Source organism: Callospermophilus lateralis, chromosome 11, assembly GCF_048772815.1.
Source record: "Callospermophilus lateralis isolate mCalLat2 chromosome 11, mCalLat2.hap1, whole genome shotgun sequence".
NCBI classification, from domain to species: Eukaryota; Metazoa; Chordata; class Mammalia; order Rodentia; family Sciuridae; genus Callospermophilus; species Callospermophilus lateralis.
Genome location: NC_135315.1, coordinates 115550623 through 115572285, shown reverse-complemented (window position 1 = coordinate 115572285; position 21663 = coordinate 115550623). Strand labels below are relative to the sequence as shown.

Below are 21663 nucleotides of genomic sequence, written 5' to 3'. Positions count from 1 at the left end.
AATATTTACAATTTATTGTAGGTCAACTATATCTCAATAAAATTATAAAAATAAAGACATAATATTGTCTAATGGACTGGAGTTGGAATGTGAGAGAAAAGAGATCAAAGATGGTTTGTAAGTTTTGGGCTTTGAGCACCTGGATAATGGGAATTAAATTGTCATTCTTATTTCTGAGATAGGGAAGACTGAAAGGAGCAGATTTTGAGAGTAAAATGAGTTCAGTTTTCAACATGTTGTTAGAGATGCCTACTAGATACATTTTATAACATAATAAATACATGGTAGAAAAGAAATGAAGAATGACTCAGTTCCTCTCTATGATCCACTGGTTCTCCAGAAAGCACAGAAGTACACTGGACCAACGGGGACTTCTCATGGCCCCTGTACACAAATGTTTGTGCACACCTTTTTTCCATTGTTTTCTTTATTTAACATTATGAACATGGTGGATTACATTCTTTTCTCTAAGTTTTAAAGATTCAGTTAATTTGGGGAAACAACTGATGGGTTCATTGTTGCAGGTTGATGAATAACTTTAGCAGAGACTATAGTAACAAGCCCTTGGTTACAGACAAATGAGAATGGCTCCACCAAGGATGTATTGCAGACACTCTTCCTTGGGCTGGCTAGCTTGTGCTTCCCCCCCCTTAACTGTACATATCAGTAATTCAGCTATATTATGATTTAAATCAGATTTTGCTCCTCTTGTCAGAAAGTACAACATTTGCTTGTTAGTTGATGGGTTGTGATGAAAAGGAGTCTACTCCTTGGGTTTGAAACTTAGCTCCATTACTCACTGGATGTGTGACTGCCTCAATTTACTCTAAAATAAGGATTGGAATAGGACCTACTACTACTGTAAGGTACTATTGTTATGAAGATTAAATGAATTGATATGTATAAAACCTTCAGAATAACAACTGGAGATAAAGAAAGTGTTCAAGAAATGTTAGCTAATAGCTTTCTTCTCTGACACTCGGTTTTGACAGTTGGTTCCCACTAAGTTGTGGACTTTTTCGGACCAGGACCAGATATCTTGTCTTTTGATTTTCATCCACACCATGCTAGGGCTTTGTCCAGCATCTGGCAAGAATGGTAGCACAAAATGAAAGTTAAAAATATGCTGTTGAATTAAATGATTTCTTCCCTTATGGATAAAGATAAGAATCTCAAGATCTTAGCCCGAAGACTACTGTCCATCTCTCTGCCCTCACTTGTCCCCGCCTTAAAAAAAGCAGGCCATAGTCTCCAGTTTACACCCTCACTCACAGTTCCATTCACTTTCCCACTTTCCCCTTTCCTAATCAGAGGGATCTTGGGGTGGGGCTTCAAGGAACCTCTAGGAGTTTGAAGGGGAGGGAGCTTGGAACCATAGACTAGCTCTCACAAGTCATGGGTGGGATTTGGTAGTTCAGAAAAGGAGGTACCAGACCTGGAATGGGGGATGGGAGTGATGGTGAAGTGGAGTAGTGGAGTAGGCTAGTTCAGGATGGACCAGAAATGAGACGTTGAGGAAAGCCAGAAAGGACCAGTTGGCGGAGTGGCGGGGGATGGGTGGGTGACAAATGGAATCACGCAGAGGGTGGCTTCTGAGGGCTCAGAAGCAAAGGCAGGTGATTGGACGAGAGAGAGTCCTAGTTGCCACGGCAGCGACTAGAGGAGAAGGTCTTCAGTTGAGGAGAAGGTCTCCACTAGAGAAGGACGGGGAGCTCTGGCTCCGTGCGTTCCCCAGTAGAGCCAGTGCATCGACCCCCATATATCCCTGCTGACGTGTCAACCGGGAAAGGCTGAGGCCTTCCCGGGCACCGCCCCTCCGCGCCTGGCTGCCCACCCGCCCGCTGAGCCCCGACGCCCGCAGCAGCCTACTCCACAGCGTCACCGGCTCCCCGATGTGACCACAACATGGCTGCAGCACCGGGGCTGCTCTTCTGGCTGTTCGTGCTCAGTCCGACCTGGCGAGTGCTGGGCCAACTGGACCCGAGCACCGGCCGGCGCTTCTGGAAGCACAAATTCTGTGCAGACGACGAATGCAGCAGTGAGTGCGCAGGCGGGCGGGCGGCCCGGGGTCTCCGCGGTGGCTCTTCAGGGCTGCATGGGGCTCCGATCCCCCCCAGTCCCCAGCCCCGCGGGCTGGGCTAGGGGGTTGCAGGACGATGGGTGGGGCACAGGAGTGACAAGAGCCTCGGGACCCTGAGTGTGTCCCCTCCGGCTCTGCCGGCACCCCGGCCAGCCCGCTCGGGTTGCGGGGGGCTTCGACTCCCACTTGTTGCCAGCGTTTTATTTTTCTCTACTGACTGAGGCGGGGGTTGGGAAACAGGATTCCCCAGGGACAGCTCTCAGTTTATTCCCTTCCAGGATTTGCCTAGGATCTCAGTGGGTGATGGGGTTGCGCGCCACGTGCCCGGGGCTCCCCACGCTGTAGCAGAGCGCTATTCTGCCCCCGCCACAGGGACCTGGGCTGGTGCAGTATCAGGGCAGATGCTCTCCAGGGCTCTGTGGCCCTAATCCCAGCGGCAGGTTGATGGTGGGGCTCCTTGGGAAAGGCTCACTGGCCCTTTGTCCTTTTGCTGCACTGGGGATTGGGCTGGTTTTGCCTTTTAACAGGGACTAGAGTTTAGGCTTGGGAAGAGCACTGAGTCCAGGCATGCATTGTGTTCCGAGGTCTCGGCCCTGACTCTGCTTCAATCCTGTCATTTCTGTGCATAGAAGCCTCCCTTCATATTTGAGGTAGGGTAGCAGGTGGGCCAGTAATCTTTTGCTTTTGAAAGAGGCCAAGGATCTGCACTGGCCACCTGGGAACTGCAGCCTCTTCTGTGCGCAGGAAGCGGACAGAATTGCTTCCCAGTCCTGGATTGGAGGTGGGTGGTGGGGAGGATGTAGCCATTCAGATTCAGATGAAGAGGTTTGTTGCAATAACAATAATAAATACTCCAAGATTTTTATAAGCCAATTCAGTTTTAGACTCAGTCGCTAGTGTTGTTGGAACCTCTTTCCTCTATATATTTACTGGCCCAGAATACTTCTTATGGCCTCCCGCTTGGTTTCTAGTAACCTTGTAACTTGATGACCGTGTTGTCCATAAATTGTAAGCAGTACATATTTTAAAATATTCATGCTAAAAGGCCAAGAAGTTTACCATTGAGCTCTTTATGCCTAAATTGGTGTTACCAAAAACAAATTTTATAATTTGAATTGTTTGTTCCACTCCAATAAAGAAAAAAGATGTCTCCAATATATGTTAAGCAGTTCCTAGAGGTAACCCTAAGGCTGGGGTAAATAAACACTCAGAAAAGCAAAGCAGCTGCCATGATATTTCCTTTCAGTTTTGGGTGAACAAAATCAGGCTTCCAGCATGGTAGAATGTTTGCTATTCTTGGCTATCAAGCGCTATCCTACGTGGGCTACCTGGACAATCTCATCACTGATGCTTCTTCGGTACTAAGACATGGTGTTGGTAAGGTTCAGTGGGGTAACATAACTTGAGAAATGGCCTGTGTCCAAACAGATGTGACCAAACACAACAGGTGGGTCTGTGTTGTGTTGTAGGAAGTAGTGAGGTGTGTATGTCAGGTGTCCTTGTGTGCCTTCTAAATAAGTGCTCCAATAAAAATAACTAAATAGGTGCTCCATAGTATGCATTATGTTGTCACCTAATATATTACTGATTTGTAAATCCTCTATGACCTAAGGGGGAACAAGAGAAACATTGCCATTTCCACTTGTGATGAGAATTCCCCACCTTAAAGTGTCTCTCACCTTCAACTTGGCCTCTTAATTATATATGAATTAGGATGCTGACAGTTTTGAAAATAGTCCTATTTTAGCTTCAAAATAACAAGTTACCCTCTCCAAATCTGTGTTTGTTCCTCAGACATATATTTTTATAAAACACACATTCTTGTGTATTTTACTGCTAATTGGCCTTTAGAAAAAGTGTTATTTCCATTTCTTCTTTGTGCTTTTTACATACATCTATTGTCCATTTCATCTTAAATCAGAAACTGTGTATTTGGTCAACCAAAAGAAAAATGTTGCTTCTACCAGTTTCTAGATCAATTGTGATTCTAGTCCTGCATTTTAAGCATGAAGGTATTGCCTGACCTTTTCTCATGGTTAAACTTGTTCCTTGTCAGATAGGATACCCACTTTTGATTTTGTTTATTAAAAAAAAATACGAATGAGGATGTTTTGAAACAATCTTAATGTTGGATATAGTAAACAATATTTGCTCAGAGAAAATACATTTCCTGGTAATTTACCCAGATCCTGAACACAGAGACAGCAACTCTGCTGCAAATGAAATTGACAGTGTTTATGGCTGCATGGTAGCACTTGCAGCCACTTAAAGGTAATGTGTTTTAGCGGTTAGTTCAAGTTAATTAACCCCTTGGGGGTTCCTGGATATTCTTCCCTCTTCCCTCCCTATTACCTCTGCATGAAGCCATACTTAAGCCTGTCCGTGTCTACACTTGGATTTACATATTTGCAAAATGAAGCTTTTTATGATTATGAAAAAGAAAAAAATTGAGGCCTGCAAGAACCAAGAGTTTCACTGAAACCAGCCATGATTGGTGGTAGCCACATTGCTTTTTATTTCTCAGCACAAAGAAAAATAGAGAAGTTTCCTTTTCCCTTGTCTAATTGCAGGGAATATTGTATTTTATAGCAATAAAATCTCAAAGAATTTTAGATACTTTGAGCAGGTGAATTAAAAGTGATTCCAGAGAGTACTGGAAAAACTTGATTTTTGTTCATAGTGGGATTCATATTTCCTGATGGGTCAATGTGGATTGTGAAAAATCAAATTCTAATGTTTGTTTTGCTTTTTTCAATGTTCATATACAGTGTTAATGTACCGAGGTGAAGCTCTTGAAGATTTCAGAGGCCCAGATTGTCGTTTTGTGAATTTTAAAAAAGGTGACCCTGTATATGTCTACTATAAACTGGCAGAGGTATCACCAGAACTTTGGGCCAGAAGTGTAAGTAAAAGTTTGACAGGTGTTATATTCTTACTTTTGATGGGTTTTTCAGCAGTGTAGATTTAAATGACTGATTTCTTGGGGTCTTTGTAGAGTTAACCTATCCTCTTTGCCAGGCCCTGTGCTCCTAACATGCCTTAGGCCTGGCACAGCATAGAAAGTCAGTAGACTTTCTGAAACAGAACTGAACTGGTTGTGGTTGCTACCCCTCACATCAAGTTCCAGAAGGCTCTACACATCATAAAGGTTGTCATGGTGAAAACCTGACAATTCTTAGCTTTGCTGCTTCAAAAGGGAAGGATTCAAGAACATTAGAGTTAATCCTGTAAATTAAGTCTAAGATAGTAACTCAGGCATGAATATTTAAAGTTGATTTTTTGTGTATTTTACCTAATCATTTGTGCTGTTTTTACTCTAAAAAAGCAGAATATTATGTTCATTATGTGCTTTTTTTTCTTTTTTGCAACTTCTGGGTCATCCATTTCCTGCTTTTCCTATAATCTATGCCTGAAGGTTCCCCCAGGGGTTCTACTTCTAGCCAGTTGTATGGATCTTCTGATGAAAGACATGACATTGTTTATATCATGCTTTGATATTTTAAATGGGGAGATTCACTAGGAGTGACCTCATTGAGAGACTTATGAGTATTGTCCTTTTCATTTAAATGTGATATGTGGATTGTTTACTTAAAATAGTAGCAAGGGTCTTTGATGACTGTAGGAATGTTCCAGTTTAGAGATATTCCGGGTTGCATCCCTGAAAGTTCTCACCCTAAATAAAATACCACACAGCAGAAAATAAGAGTAATCCCTATGGGAAAACTAGTTTCATTTTGTTGCCATTTCTGATTCTTAGGGGATGATCTTGAAACTTGGTGCCTTTAGGTACAAACTTTATATTTAGACAGAGTCCCAGTTGTAGTACTCCATATAAAGAACCATCTATTGTTTCTTTCAAGTATACCAAATAGGATTCGTAATCTTTAAACTTGGAACTGTTTTTCCATGTACCTAAGTGGCATTTTTCATACAATAGTCGTCTTTCTCCCCTTCTTTGAACTTTTGGATAAATGGGCTTGATTTACATTTTCTCCTGTCACATTGTAGCCTGTTAACTATGTTCATCCCTAGGACTCTTGCCATTCTGGGTGGCAGCACTCATCCTGTCTTCCTGAGGAGCCCTGCTTTCAGCACCTGACCAGAAAGGATCTTTGCTGACTGATGAGTGTTTGGGTGGCACTTTGTTTGCATTGCTCCTGTGGCATTCATTTGTCTTCTTTGCCTTCAGTCAGGTTGTGTTTTATCTTAGCTCCCTATAAAGTGAAAAACTCAGTTAGGAAAGGACCCCTGTCTAATCCATCTTCCTTTTGAATATTTCCTTTCAGGGCAGTGGCACTTAAGTACATTTGTTCTGATAGTAGCTTATGCAGAATTTGTTCTCTTGTGGCAGTTCTTTGCTCCCCACCCACAAATCAAATCAGCAGCACCTCGGCAGGGATGATGTATGGAAGCAAAATTAGGTATAAAAATTATTTCCAGTCATGAGCCTCCGTGATTCTGCATCATTTTTTTTTCATATCACAAGAAATGGGATACCACCCAGTGTGTAATTATGGAGCTTTATATAATCTATGGTCTCAATTGACAGATTAAGAAGAGATAAATGTGATTCCTTTCTCCATACATCTCTGGTTTTTTTTTCCTTTTCCAAATTTAACCTTAATAGAATTTTCATCAGAAGGGAAAAGTGTATTTCCCCTCAGACTCGCCTCTCATGTCATGAATGTTATACTTAGGAAATTAAAAACTCTTTAGTTTTCAAAATGATTCTCCTTTTGAGTTTTTAGTTTTCATTCTGCAATGTTGTTGATTTTCTAGAGTCTCAGACTTTATCTGCCAGTGATGAAGCTTTTAATTGCTCCGTCTTATCTAATCTTCATGGCAGTATTCTACCACTAATACTGGCTCTCAGATGGTTTCTAGATATAACAAGAACATTCATGAATGGGGATATTTTAGAGTTAGTGATAAGATGCCTTTTTTAATTTTCTTTTTTGGGCGTTTGATTTGCCTATCAGTTTCCTTTAATTATTGGCAAGAATCTTCTGTTCCTTTTAGTCAGTAGATAGTAATAAGAGTGTCTTTCTCAAGGGGAACTTTATATACCTTTTGTACACTTTATGTAACTTCATATAATTTAGCTGTTGGTGCTGAAAATAAATGGGGTTCTTTTCTGCAGAGGATTTATTTTGGGTGAAACTGAAGCTTGATATGTGGTTTAGTATGCATTATATTGTAATTTTATTTTCTCCCCAAGTACTTGTAAAAGTAGATTTGGAAAAAGCTAGGAAAGCATATACTATCAATACATTTGCTATAGTGGTAATACATTTTAGAGATTTTGTATTGTTTTTACTTATTAATTTTCATGACTGTTGTGTATTGGTTAAGAAAGACATAAATATTGGTTTATGAGCAATGCTACAAAATGTACAGGTAAATTTTTGCTAGAGGTTATTTGGAATTGCATTTATAACCAGCTTTGATTTATATAGTTTTAACCATATAATATACAATAATCTCCTATGCAGATCCTTTATTTACTTCAGAAGTCTTAACTTCATATGCTCTGTGTTGAGAATTAAGCTAAATGTAAAAAAGAACTTCAGTGGTTGGAAATGTTGTTTTAACAGTTCTGTACTTAATTTTTATTTGGAATTATAATCTCAGTGCAATTGTTATAGCAACTTTATTTCTTGGTTATACCATATACCTATCTATTATGTGTATATTTCCTGCCACTTCTGAGAATCTCTTATTTATATTCCTTGTACAGAATTTATTTTATATTTGTCTCCTTTGCACTATAGGTTGACCATATGTTTGGATATTTTCTGAAAGATTTCATCAAGGTAGTTTGTGAATATACTAAAGAAGAGCTACAAATTTCAACAGATGTAAGTTATGGATTTCTTTTTTGTTCTCAATTGTAAACTGGCTTATAAATCCACCCATTATATTCAGTTAACTGCTTCTGAAAGTTTTATAATGTGTTTATAACATTTGTGTATCAGATTTTCATTTGAAATCAGACTACCTATAAAAAAAAGTTTGAAAGGCATTCAAGGGTGATTATATTATAATCTGAGAGTTTTCTAATATATTGGAACAGATATTCTTATAGAAGGCTGTTTACTCAACTATAGGGCTTTTCTCTTCTGTTTTATATGTGAAAAATAAATAATGTAATATATTTGTACTTGGCTATTAAATTTAAGAGGTAAATAATTTCATTTTACAGGCAAAAGGAGGTATTCCAACTTGAAAACTACTCATTGGATAGTTATTAGACATTTTAAGTATATTTAGGTTAAATTAATAAACTCTAACTTTTATACTAGGCTAGAAATACGTACTTACAAAGGTTTTCTTATTCTTAGTCATATATGGGATCGTAGTCATGTTATAGATTTGGAAAAGGGGACCTGAGCGTTTCAGGTGATGTTCAGTCTCAGATCTTTTAAGGCCCCAACTGCTTCCTTTATACAGCATTCCTGTATTGTGCTCTGACTTAAATTGATTTTGTGACTGAAAGGATTTCGTGTTCTAGAATTCTCACTTCAGCTGATTATTTTCTAGAGTTTTAAATTGTGTAGTAATTGATGCCCACCAACATTGAAACATCTTTGGGCAGCTCTTTGTAGTGGCTGTAGAATATGCAAGCTGCTAGGCTAGGATAGTTCTTAGATTAGATGGGGTGAATGGATAAAGTCATCCTGTTTGTTGTTGCTGTTCCTAAAATTTCTTCATAATCTCAGGGGCCATAAAATCACTTCTGTTGCTTGTTGGACTTCATTGTTGGTAAAGAGAGTTAGTTCTTGGGATTTAAGCTGTGACAGCAGTTCACTGATTACAGAGAACTCATTTGTTTTGAACTCTGCCTTTTCATTGTTTCCCATTACATGCATCCCTCATGGCTTAGAAATGCATGTGATGGGGAGAGGAAATCACTCATCCCTACTACATTGAACTGCCTCCCCCACCCCCAGAACCCCCACAGAATATTATGAAGATTTAATTAGGAGATGGAAATTTTAAAAAAAAATTCCATTCATACTATGGCTCCTTTTATATGTCAATTTGCTTACTAGTGGCAAGAAGGAAGACTAAATAAATATATAGATAGTCCTGAGAGAGGTCTTAGTGACTATGAAACCCTGATGAAGAGGAAGGTGTATAACTTGTTGAATCTTGTTTTCAGTTTGTTCTTGTGGTAATTATAATGTGAGGAGCCTCCTTAATATCATTCTTTATTCCATCAAATGTACTTGTATCTCAGTAAGATACTTTAAAACTGATTCATCTTTCTCAATGCTGCAGGATCTTCCAGCTTCTCCTGAGCAAATGATTAAGAATTAAATTCCTGAAACATAGGTGTAGATTTTAGAGCTGGAGAATCCTACAAGTGATACCTTGCCTTTCCCTACTTATGCTCAGAGCAAATTGAGAGAGACCCAAGAGTCAGGCTGTTGGAGACCAAATTGTCACCATTTTTACTCATTATGCTTTTTAAAGAATATGACCCATGTTAAAAAAAGAAAGAAAGAAAGAATAGACTTTCTAACACTGTAGTCTAGAAAAAGACAGATTTACTCAGCCATAGAAGGAGTTAGCCAATGGGGATTGGAGGAGGGTAATGTGGTTAACCCTAAAGATTCTTTAGAACCAATCCTGAATTTGGGAGCATGGATGAGTTTGCTTTTGTGACACTTTGTTATTGACACACTAATGTTTTCCTTTTCCTTACAGGAGACAGATTTTGTCTGTTTTGATGGTGGAAGAGATGATTTTGATAATTATAGTGTAGAAAAACTTCTAGGATTTTTGGAATTGTATGATTCTGCAAATGAAGATTCTGAGAAAGGTATAGAAAAAGTGGAACAATTTCCTGAAGTCTCCCAGGATGTTGAACCTGAACCTAAACCAGTAGTAGCAAACTCAGAGCAAATTGAAAGTGCATTCTCAGAAAACACTATGGATCTTGAGGAACAATTTCTGGCTCAGAAGAAGCATCCTCATGCAGATAGTCAAACAGATAATGCTCAAGGTGAACAAACTTCATTTGAACCCTTTGAAGAAATACTACAAGATGAATTGAAAGTGCCAGAAAGTGAAAACAACAAAACCAGCAACAGTTCTCAGGTCTCAAACGAACAGAAGACTAATGCTTATACACTTTTGAAAAAAGAAATGACATTAGACTTGAAAACCAAATTTGGCTATACTGCTGATGCACTTGTGTCTGATTATGAGACGACCAGACTGGTGACTTCATTAGACGAAGATTTTGATGATGAGGAATTGGATGCTGATTATTATGCATTTGATAAGAAAGAAGAGGAGAATGAGGAAAGCTTTGGGGAGCTCCCATTACTAACCTTTATAAGTGAAGAAGGCATGAAATTCCCAGTGGAGTTTGGAGTGGAGAAATATTCAATAGGTGAAGAGCAGAATTCAAATGAAGAAGATAAGGTTGAGGTAACTCTGCCCCCAGGCATCAAGGATGATGACAAAAATATACTGACAACCTTGGAGGATACTTTATTTATTGGCACAGGTGGTGACGAGAAAACAGATATGATGGATTTGGGGAATTCTTATTCAGAAGAAGAAAAAGAAGATGAGGAAGCTTTAGTTCCAGATAGAAAACAGAAGAAACCACAAGCAGCAACAGATTATATTTATCCTGAAAGTGCAGAATATGGTCTTTTTGTGGAAACCTCTAAGACAGATAATGATGAAGAGCCAAAAGTGGACATCGAACTTCATATTAAAGGAAAAGAGACAGATGTTCAGGAGCCTAAGAAGCACCTGATGCAAGATGTTTCAGAATTAGAGGATGAGAAGATAGAAGGGATGATTGCATATACTTCTCCCCAAAGCAATAAACTCAGCTCATTGCCAGCTGTTGAAAAGGGCAAGGACACATTAAAATCAGCCTTTGAAAACAAAGAGAATGACCTAAAAGAAGCAGTTATCCATATCTCAAAAGACTCAAAAGAAGTGAATGAAGAACTCTCTTCACCTGGAGAGAAGATTTTGGAAGATAGCTTAGAGAATAAATCTCTACATAAAGCTGTAGGGAGTCTGATGACCCAAGAACAGAGTAAACCACCAGAATCCTTGGGTATTGCAACATTCCTGGGAGATAATCAAAATGATGCATCCGAAGATGGAATGGAGGAGCCAGGTTCAGTAAATACACCAACCCTGCACATAGACTCAGTGGAGCATCAACCTCAGGAAATTAAAGAGGGACTAGTTCTGAAAACTGAAAATCAATCTGGATTCTCCTCTCCAGATGGAATTGGTTTGTTAAGAGAACCGGAAGAAGAGGTCCACAGTCCCAGAAAAAATTTTTCTTGGCAACAAGAAAGAGATGTGATTGTTACAGTTAGTCATGTAAATGAGAAGATAGGGCTTTCCAAGGACAAGGGTAAAGAGCAGTCCTTGGCTGAAGAATTGATTCAGCATAAGGCAACACAAGGGACACAGGAAATTAAAAAAACAGAGCAAACTGACGAGGTAGAAGTACCGGGTCTCCATACCGAAAGGCCAGCATCAGTAGAGGAGGATTATTATCCCCCTGAAGAGCTACTGGAGGATGAAAATGCTGTAAGTGCAAAACAGTCAAAAGAAAAACATTCTGGGATTCAGAATGTTAACCAGCACGTTCTTGAGAAAGCAATTTTAGAGACTATGAATCCTGATCTGGAAACCAAAGAAAACAAACAAGAAATGAGTATAATTTGGGAGATTTTTAAGAAAAGTGAAACCACAGCCAAAAGGGTAGACATGATGGACAAGGAACGAGGTGATATGGAAATGGGAAAGGAGGAAAGTCCTCTGGCAGATGAGGAAGCCCAGGGACTCTTTGACGGAAGTGATGAGGAAAACACTCAGACTTCAGGGATAAGTGAAGTATTTCAGGATAAAAATTCTGATGATCTTGAAAAAGACAACCCTAAGGAACATCTGAACACTTCAGGGTCTACAGAAAAGGCTACTGGAAAAGAAATCTCAAAAGAGGACCTTGAGGACATAGGGCATATCACGGATGCAGAAAGCCAGGGCCCTGCTTATGCAGATCTTAAAGATGATGTACTCCCACAGAGTCCACATATAGCCCTAAAGCCAGAGCTTAGCGATCAGGAGGAAGACTTGCCCATAATCCGCAGCTTCTTTACAGAACAAAAGTCCTTGCAACGCTTCCTGAAGTACTTTGATGTCCAAGAACTGGAAGCCATGTTGCAGGAAATGTCATTAAAGCTGAAGTCGGCACAGCAGGAGAGCCTGCCCTATAACGTGGAAAAAGTTCTAGATAAGGTCTTCCGTGCCTCTGAGTCACACATTTTGAGCATAGCAGAGCAAATGCTTGATAATCGTGTGAATGATATTAGAGACATAGGAATAAAGGAAAGTAACATATTTGAAGAGGCTGCAGTGCTTGATGATATCCAATACTTGATCTATTTTGTGAGGTACAAGCACTCTACAGTGGAGGAGACTGCTCCATTGATAACAGCGCCTCCTCTACAGGAAATCTGGACTAAAGCTGAAGGTAAATACCTGCTTGCGGCTTGAGCTGGAGAAAAGGAGTTGTTCCATCCAGGTGTTTTTGTGTATTATTGTAAAGTTCTGTTCAGTTTCCATGTGCCTAAAGGAGAAAGAAGGCTGACTCAGGAGCCCCATATATTCCTTTATTCATTATTTTGGGCTAGAGCATGAAAGGACATTGCTTATTCTTTTTTCCTTTAGGACAGTTGGGATTGGTTAGCATGTTCAAAGAGAAATTTTATAAAAAGTTAAAGAGAAAGATATAAATGAGAAACTAATGCACAAAAGTATACCTGTTAACAGTACAGATTTTATGTTAAAATTATAAAAGGGCTTTATTAAACATAATTTCTTAATCATAAAATATCTGTACTAGATCATGTGGGTGTGGAGTGACTAGCATAACTTTTTTTTTTTTTACAATTTAATCTCTTTTTATGTGGTGCTGAGGATCGAACCCAGTGCCTCACCTGCACTAGGCAAGTGCTCTGTCACTCAAGCCTAGCCCTAGAATAACTTTTAATGGATAGCTTGCCTGAATTCCCCTCCCCAGCATTTATCTTTTGTGGATACCATGCTATTTCCAGTCTCTTGGGGGAGAGGTCACTTATTCTGGTTTTACTCCTCTGGGTTCTAAGGTCCTTGCATTCATATTAATCAAGGATGGAACCAGGATGACAAGCCTTATAATGTAGTGCTTGACACATAGAAGCCTTTCAATTAAATATTCGTCAAACTGACAATGAGCCAATATCCTGATAAAAGCTTTCTGTTTCCTGGTTTCATATTTGATCATCTCTATCCATTGTTTTTCAAAATGAAATATTTCAACTGAGAGTATATGATAAGAGTTCCAGAAGGACATAAAGCCATTGGAAAATTTACATCCCAAGAATGCTAATTTTACCTGATAATTTGGGGAAGAAAACAGTTGTACATTTAATCAAAGCAGATATATTTTGGATAAGAATGCAAAGTACAAGTGAATGTTCAGGGTAGAATATGAAGCTGTAAAGAGATAATCTTTGCTCTGGATCCTATTGGTCTATGTCCTGAGCTCAGGAAGGAGATAGGTTCACCATTTGGCTCCTAGGTTACTTGGAACATATTTGAAAGTCACATTAGCAAGCTAGACTTACGGAATTCCCTTCTCTATACTGGCTCAGTGAGACCAGCACACTTGTAGATGAGAGTTCCTGTTATTTCTGAGCAGAATAGACATTTCACATTTTTGTTCTGGACCAGAATTCTCTTCTGCAGATTTATTCATGTGGGTGTATGTTGGTTTGCCAAGGGAAGTTAAGTTATTGAAGCCTCTATCATAAATGTATTTGTTTATGAAATACTTTGGATTAAAGGCTTCTTTATAAATTTGACTGTATAGTTCAGTCATCCTTTAAATGGGATGAAAACAATTAACCCTCCTGTATCCTTGCCCAGTTGTTTTCATGGGTGCATGCCAGGACAAGGAGGGCAGTGTTGAGGTATCTGGAGCTGTGTGCTGAGGGGGAGTGCTGATCATTGGGCTTAAGTGGGGGTAGATAGTGTCATCCAGCTGGCTCAATGCATTCTTCTCCCCTGTAGAGATGCAGCCACCCAATGAAGATGATTTTCCTAAAGAGAACACAAATCATCTTAATAGAAATCTTCATGAAGAGCCTCGCCTCCTGAGTCATCATTTAAATATGAACCATCCTGAAGAGCCCAGCCTCTTGAGTCAACCTGTGACTGAGGACATGGGTGTCTTAGAAGTGTCTCAGATCCCAAATACTGAGAAAGTAGACCCAGGTAAAGCTTGCCAATTTTTCTCTACAAAGTAGAGGCATTATCATAATGAAGGCTTTCAAGGATATTTGTTGCCAAAGGTACAAAATAGAGCAGAGAGTAATATAGGTACATGTGAGTTCAAAAAAAAAATCTCTTAAGTGAGAGAAAATCAAGAATAAAGATGACTAGAAATCAAAAATAGGCCAGAGACTATAACTCACCTAAAAGCAAATGTTTAGCTATGACTGGTTGTGTAAACCATTTACAACTAAAATATTATTCTTCAAAGGCCTTATGCTCTAAAACTGTAATTTTCCACCAGACCAACAGCACCAGAAACTCTGGGGGTGGGACCCACAATCTGTGTTTAGCAGGCCTTCCAGGAAAGTCTGGCCTGGTATAAGTTAGCTTGAGAATCACTGTTCATAGTCTCATAAATTCTGTGTTTTTTCCCTTTTCTTCTAAATGGAATGTAATATAGCTCAAGTCCTGTTTTGACTTGCTTCCTGGACATGGTAATTAAACTTTTTCAAATGCAGTCAATGGTCCAGATCTTTATACTATATGCTTACAGGAAACAGTACAGAACTGTAATCCATTTTAGACTGACACTTATGAATACTTCATCATAGTGCACAGTATCCAGTGGGAGATGAGAAACAATTTTTCAAAAAAATCCCCAATAATGGCATCAATAGCATTCTACTTTTGTGTTGCTCACTCTCATTTTATCAGTAAATTAGATGATGACTAATTGTTTTATTTTATCCATCCAGTATGGTGCTATGAAGCCATAATTACTGTATTTTGTGTTTTTAAAGGTTCTGGTCTGTAAGCATAGCTATAGCATTATCCTGCACCAGTGCAGGGCTTAGCAGCACTGATCCTGACCCCGCCCCCATCTGCACACACAGAGTGTAGGAGAACTCATAGCAGGGGGGATTCAGTTAATTTGAGAAGGAATAACATATCAGTTCTCCCATTTTCCAGAAGACATTGCATCCATATATGAACACTACTGACTTCTGAACTGTGTTTAACTCCATAAGGTTCTGAAAATGAATCACGCACCATTAAGATTTGTTATTTTCATGCTCCAAAACTTTCAAGATTAGGGAAAACTTGGCTTACAAAATTAAGCATGAATTATTTCCCTGGCCTTTTAGGTTCCACCACAAAATGATGTCAATCACCTTTATAGGTAAAATCTTCCCAAATGTCATTTAATGTGTCTCAGGTGATGAGATGCTGAGCCAATGGGCAGACTTCACCAGCAGTCAAATTCATAGACCAATAGTGAATGGAGGGCCTGGGGTTTTAGCTCAGTGGTAGAGTGCTTGTCTAACATGTGTGGCACTGGGTTTGATTCTCTGCACTGCATACAAATAAATAAAATAAAGGTCCATCAAAAACTAAAAAAAAAAAATTTAAAAATTAGGCAAAAGCTTAAAAAAATAGTAGTGAATGGAATCTCAGGGTTGAGAAAGAACTTAGAGGCAACTGGTCCAACTTCCTTTTTTTTTTAGAGAGAGAGAGAGTTTTAATATTTATTTTTTAGTTATCGGCGGACACAACATCTTTTTTTTTTTTTTTTTTTTATGTGGTGCTGAAGATCGAACCCTGGCCGCACGGCCAGACGAGCGCACTACCGCTGGAGCCACATCCCCAGCCCAACTGGTCCAACTTTTTAATAACTGCATGTTGGACTCCTAGCTGTTTAATCAAACGTACCCCAGGCTCATGTAACTCATATTGAAATTCCACCCCTACAAGCTCTCAGGTCTAACTGGAATTCTACCTCATTCACAGAGCCTCAATGCAGGTCTGTACCCAATTCCCTTTAGTCTCTCTTGGTATTACTGTGTTCTTTTTAAATAGCTGTCATCTGTCTACTCAATAAATAGTTGTTGAGTATCTCTGCCAGGTGCCAGATGCTGTGTTAAGCCTTGGCTCATTCCACCTGTAAATCTGCAAACCAAGACTTCCTCTCTTTCAGTTTTCCTAAAATTTTTACCACAGAGTAAAAATCCATGTTTGTTGAATGTGACCCTGTCTATATATCTCTGGTTTTAAAAATTTTCCATTAGTAAATATTGTTCTGATATCAGTTGTATGGCCATGGAAGTAGTGGAGAGTAGACTGGAGTTTGTTCATTTTATAATTGAAGGGTCTGACAGCTCTAATTAGGATTTTGAAGTTTTCTTCTCTGTGTTAATTGTCTTTAGGAGAGCCACATATTCCAGGCACTGTGACTTATATATTTAGTGAAACACTCGATGAATATTGAAACTGAAGAGAGACAATTCTTATTCTATAGCATAAAATAAAATAGCCATTTCCCCTTTCAATTTTAGAGCTACTTATAACAGAAGGTACTCCTGTTGATGATGCTGATACAGAAAAACCAACTAAAGGAGACAAAGGTGGAAGAGCCAGCAGATGCCACCCTTTTGGACAACGTGCTTTCCTTGTTATATTCATTCTTGCTTTATTTCACTAAGATGGTAAGTTTGACATAGTTTCTTCAATTAGAATGTTGATTATTTATTAGTTTTTAAGTGGCTTCTGGTCATGAAGTGAAGAACTTAAAATGTCTTTATGAAAATGACTCCTGACCCTTTGAGTAGATAGCTCCTAAAACAAAAGTCATAGGGGTGTGGCTTAATGGCTACTTAGTTTAGCATATGAGGAAGATTTGCTGTCTACCAAGGGTGGACATTTGTACACCTGTAAAATCTTGGTTCTTCCCCTCAGAACCTTTCATTCTGGCAGGGAGATAATATCATTCACTTGAAACACAGTAAGATAATGGCAGAAAGAGAGGTATTTATTTGATGGTAGAACATTATTGTCCATAAATGCATTTATTATGGTTGGAAGGGTGATCAATAAGGTCAGAAAGTAGTTGAGATGTGTTTGAAGCACAGGCAAAGGGCAAACAGAAGTGTGACATGTGGTTTGTTGTTGATTAGACAGGCTGGGGTGGAGGATGGTGGGGGAACCTGGCAGTCAGAAGAAATGTGTTCAGAGAAATGGAAACATGAAGAAAAGGATATTTGGGGAGGCCAGGAGAAGGTGAATAGTTGGTGTTGTATAAAGTGTGAAGTTGGATGGGGATGGTCTATTGGAGAGGCCAGCAAATCTTAAAGGAAGTCATGAGCCAAAGTAGCATTAGACCATTAATAGTGGGGATCCTTAGAAAGTTTTAAGAATGAAAGGAATTAGGTTAGATCTGTTTCTTAGAAAGAGTCACTTAAGGCTGACCTTTCTAAAGAAAATCATGATCCAAACAAGACATTTAATCCGTCTAGAAGCTTATCTAAGCATTTTAGGACTTACCTCTCCCTCATGGTATTTGTTGATATTGGACTTTTAGAGTTTAATTATAGGAATGAGAAAGCTTTTAGAGATTGGAGGATAAGATGGTCCTAGGGCCATTGTTACAGTAATCCTTCTCAATTGAAGTTGTTTCCTGTAGGTTGTGTTATTTCAAGACTTGTGTAAGAAAAGTGATGATGTTGTTTTCATTGTAAAATGTATAGATTTTGAAGCCAGGTAGATCTGGTTTCAAATCCCAAGGTTATCATTTAGAAGTTTGGGCAAATAACTAAACTTTTGAATATCAGATTCCCCATCTGAAAAATGTAGATAATGCTTACTCCAATCATAAGAATTAAATGATTTGACAAGGTAAAGTGTCTGGTGAGGTGTCTGGCATTTTGTAGGGTTTTTACCCCCACGCACCCCCTAATTCTCATGTAGGCAGTCAGAGGTGGTATAAAGACAATGAATACCTGGGGAGGAAAGACCACCAGGGTGGAAAAGATGTGATGGGGAGAAATGAATCATTTTTCAGTTGGCTCCATGTTTGTTCATGGTGGTGGCAGCCACCTGGGTAAGGAGTATGTATAAGCCAGGCAGTTAGAATAATGATATTTCCAGTGATTAAAGCCCAGTCTTCCACAGTCATAATTTGATTATCAGAATGAATCAACATCACTTGGAAAGTTTACAGCCTCACGATATGGGAAGGATTTCTTTATTTATATTTTTAGATATGCACAGAGCCCTCCTCTAGGTCTAGGTCGGGGTACACAAATGTGGTGCAGGTATGGTCAGTGATTTTGCGGTGATAGGTAAGACATTGACGTGAGTGGCAAAGAAGAGGCACAATGTTACGAGACTGATTTGAAAGGAGCCTTCAAAAAGGCATTTTGATGGCCCAGTATGTACAGGACTTTGTGCGAGGACTAAAAGAGTCTACAGGTGTAAGGCATGATTGTGATTTTTGAAAGCCTTAAGAAAAGGACTTAACAAATATATGCAAAAATTATGAACAAGTCAATGTAAAATCTTAAACAAGTAGTATGATATCTGATAGGACTGGAGAGTAATAGGCTCTGATGTGTTTGGGAGATGTGCACCAATCAGATTCATTGATCAATGGAATCTTAGTAGAATCTTAGTGTTAGAAGAAACCTTGGAAGGCTCTTAGTCTAGTTTCTCACTCATTGCTGTAATTTTCTTTACTGTGGCCCTGACGAGTAGTTATGAGGCCTGTACACCCAGTATTTCCTAGCCTGAGTCACTCTCTTACAAGGCTATATGTTCTTCTGTTGTCTAGTTCATCCTTGTATTGACTCCAAATTTTCCTCCACATGATTTCCTCTATAAAGTTGAATTCTTTTCTACATAGAAATCCTTTAAATATTTGAAGTTATATCTTTATTTAAAAATTATTTTTAGTATTTTTATCATGGAAACTTTCAAATAAGAGCAGAGAGAATAGTAGGGGACTATAGGTAACCATAACATACTGTACATTTCAGAATACTAGAAGAAAAGATTGTGAAAGTTTTACCATAAATGATGCTTGAGGAGGTAGATATATTTAACCTGATTTAAACTTTACATAGTGTATACATGCATCAAAATGTCATGTTACCTACTTCAATATTTATAATGTTTATTTCTATGTACTAATTAAAAATAAATTTAATTAGAAAAGCTTTAAAGAAAAGCATAGAGAATAGTATAATGAACCCACGGGCCATCACCCAACTTAACAGTAATTCCTTGATAGCCAATATCAGTGAGTTTTTTTTTTAATTTGTTCTAATTGGTTATACATGATAGCAGAATGCATTTTGATTCATTGTACATAAATGGAACAAAACTTTTCCTAGTTGTACACAACACGTGTAGTAGTCCTACATGTACCTCGGGTAATGAGGTTCATCTCATTCCACCATCTTTTCTATCCCTATGCCCTCTCGCCTGTCCTACCTCCCCTTTGCCCAATCAAAGTTCCTCCATTCTTTCCATGCCCCTTGCCACCCACCTCACCCCCATTATGGGTCAGCATCCACTTTCAGAGAGAACATACAGCTTTTGGTTTTTGGGATTGGCTTACTTCTCTTAGCCTGATATTCCCATTCACCGCAGATGCCATAATTTTTTTCTCTTTTAATGCTATAAGTAACATTTCATTTTGTATATGTACCACAGTTTCTTTATCCATTCATCTGTTGAAGGGTTGTTTCCACAAAACTATGGAATGCTTCACAAATGTGGGTGTCATCCTTGCTCAGGGACCATGGTAATTTTTTCTGTATTGTCCCAATTTTATTATATGTGCTGCCAAAGCAATCGCACTCTGAGTTTTAACAAATGTAGATACCCATGTAAAAACTACCATAATCAAGATATAGAACAGTTTTTTCATTAGAAAAGGGGTTTCCTTGGGATCCTTCCCAGTGAGTTCCTTCACCACCTGTTCCAGGCAACCACTGATAACTTTTTTTTTTTTAAACTATAGATTCATTTTTCCTATAGTACTATTTCATATATATGCCCCATAAGTGGACTCATATCTAGGCGTGCAATTGCCTCCTACGTTTAATGTATGTTTTTATCTTATGTGATACTGTCAAGCCATGCTAAAAAATGACCACAATCATTTTATACTTCCACCAGCAATTTAGGAGACTTCCACTTGACTTCATCTTCACTAGCACTTGGGCCATTTTAGTGGGTATGTCTTTGTGAGTTTATTTCCTGATAATTAATGATATTGGGTGAACTTTTTTTTTGAGATAGGGTCTCACTAACTTGCTTAGGTTCTTGATAAGTTGCCAGACTCAAACTTGGGATCCTCTTACCTCAACCTTCTGAGTTGCTGGGATTACAGACATGTGCCATCATGCCTGGATCAAATACTTCTTCATGAGCTTGTTGACCATACTGTTTTTGTATGTCAACTCTCTCTGGCTAGCTGGAATCCAGACTTCTCCCAACTCAGTGCCAACTGTGGGATTGGTTAGCTTATAGTTGTTCTTGGCCCTCGCAGGTACTGCTTAGAATGTAGCCCCAAACTGAAGACCACCTTTATGCAGATTTCTGGAACTCTTTTTCTTTGTGGCTCCCATCTTTCTGGTAGTTTTCTCTACATGTTTTTGGCTGCTTAATCTCCTGGAACTCTGGTCTCTTTCTCCTCAGTGAGACTGTTAGGTCCCATTTGGGTTCCCCTTCCCAAACTGATGTCTAGAGGGTGCCTCAAGATAGAATGCTCACCTATTTGTTCTCCTGCTCTTAGGGGTGACAGTTGCATGTCCCTTGTGGCTTTCTATCTGAAAAATAGCTCTTTAAAAATATATTTTGACTGGGCATGGTGGCACATGCCTTAATATCCTAGTGGCTCGGGAGGCTGAGAGAGGATCACGGGTTCAAAGCCAGCCTTAGCAAAAGTGAGGTTCTAAGTAACTCAGTGAGATCCTGTCTCTAAATAAAATACAAAATGGGGCTGAGACTGGGGATGTGGCCCAGTGATCAAATGCTCTTGAGTTCAATCCATGGTACAAAAAAAAATAAAATAATAATAATAATATATATATTCCAACTTTCTGGTTGCTTTCAGTGGGAGAACAAGTCTCATATAAGTTACTATCTATTGATTTCTCCTTTTGTTGTAACTTTTTGCAATAACTGAAAAAAATATGTTTGTGGGACTTCTAGGATATATTGTAGTTTTGGTGAATAAATAACATCCCCCTGGTACAACAATTTAACCTGTTTTCTCTATTGCCTTTTTTTTTTTTTTTGGTGGTGCTGGGGATTGAACCTCGGGCTCCATGCATTCTAGGCAAGTGCTGAGCTAACAACCTCAGCCTCTCTCTGTTGCTTTATATTTTCTTGGAAATTGGTAGTCAGGTTTAGGTTCAATTCTGTTTCTTATGAAAACTTAATAGGAAATATTGCATTGACATATGCATGTCCTCTCCTTTGATGTTGACTACTAG

At 38.9% G+C, this 21663-nt stretch overlaps 1 non-coding gene and 1 pseudogene across 1 annotated transcript; one reads left to right on the top strand and one right to left on the bottom strand.

Moving 5' to 3' along the window:
• Positions 1-1905: 1905 nt before the first annotated feature.
• The window catches only part of LOC143410774 (transport and Golgi organization protein 1 homolog), a 39667-nt pseudogene continuing 19909 nt past the window's right edge, over positions 1906-21663 (top strand).
• LOC143642350 (U6 spliceosomal RNA) lies at positions 19912-20014 on the bottom strand. The gene has a single exon (XR_013155641.1). It is a non-coding gene; the product is annotated as a U6 spliceosomal RNA (small nuclear RNA).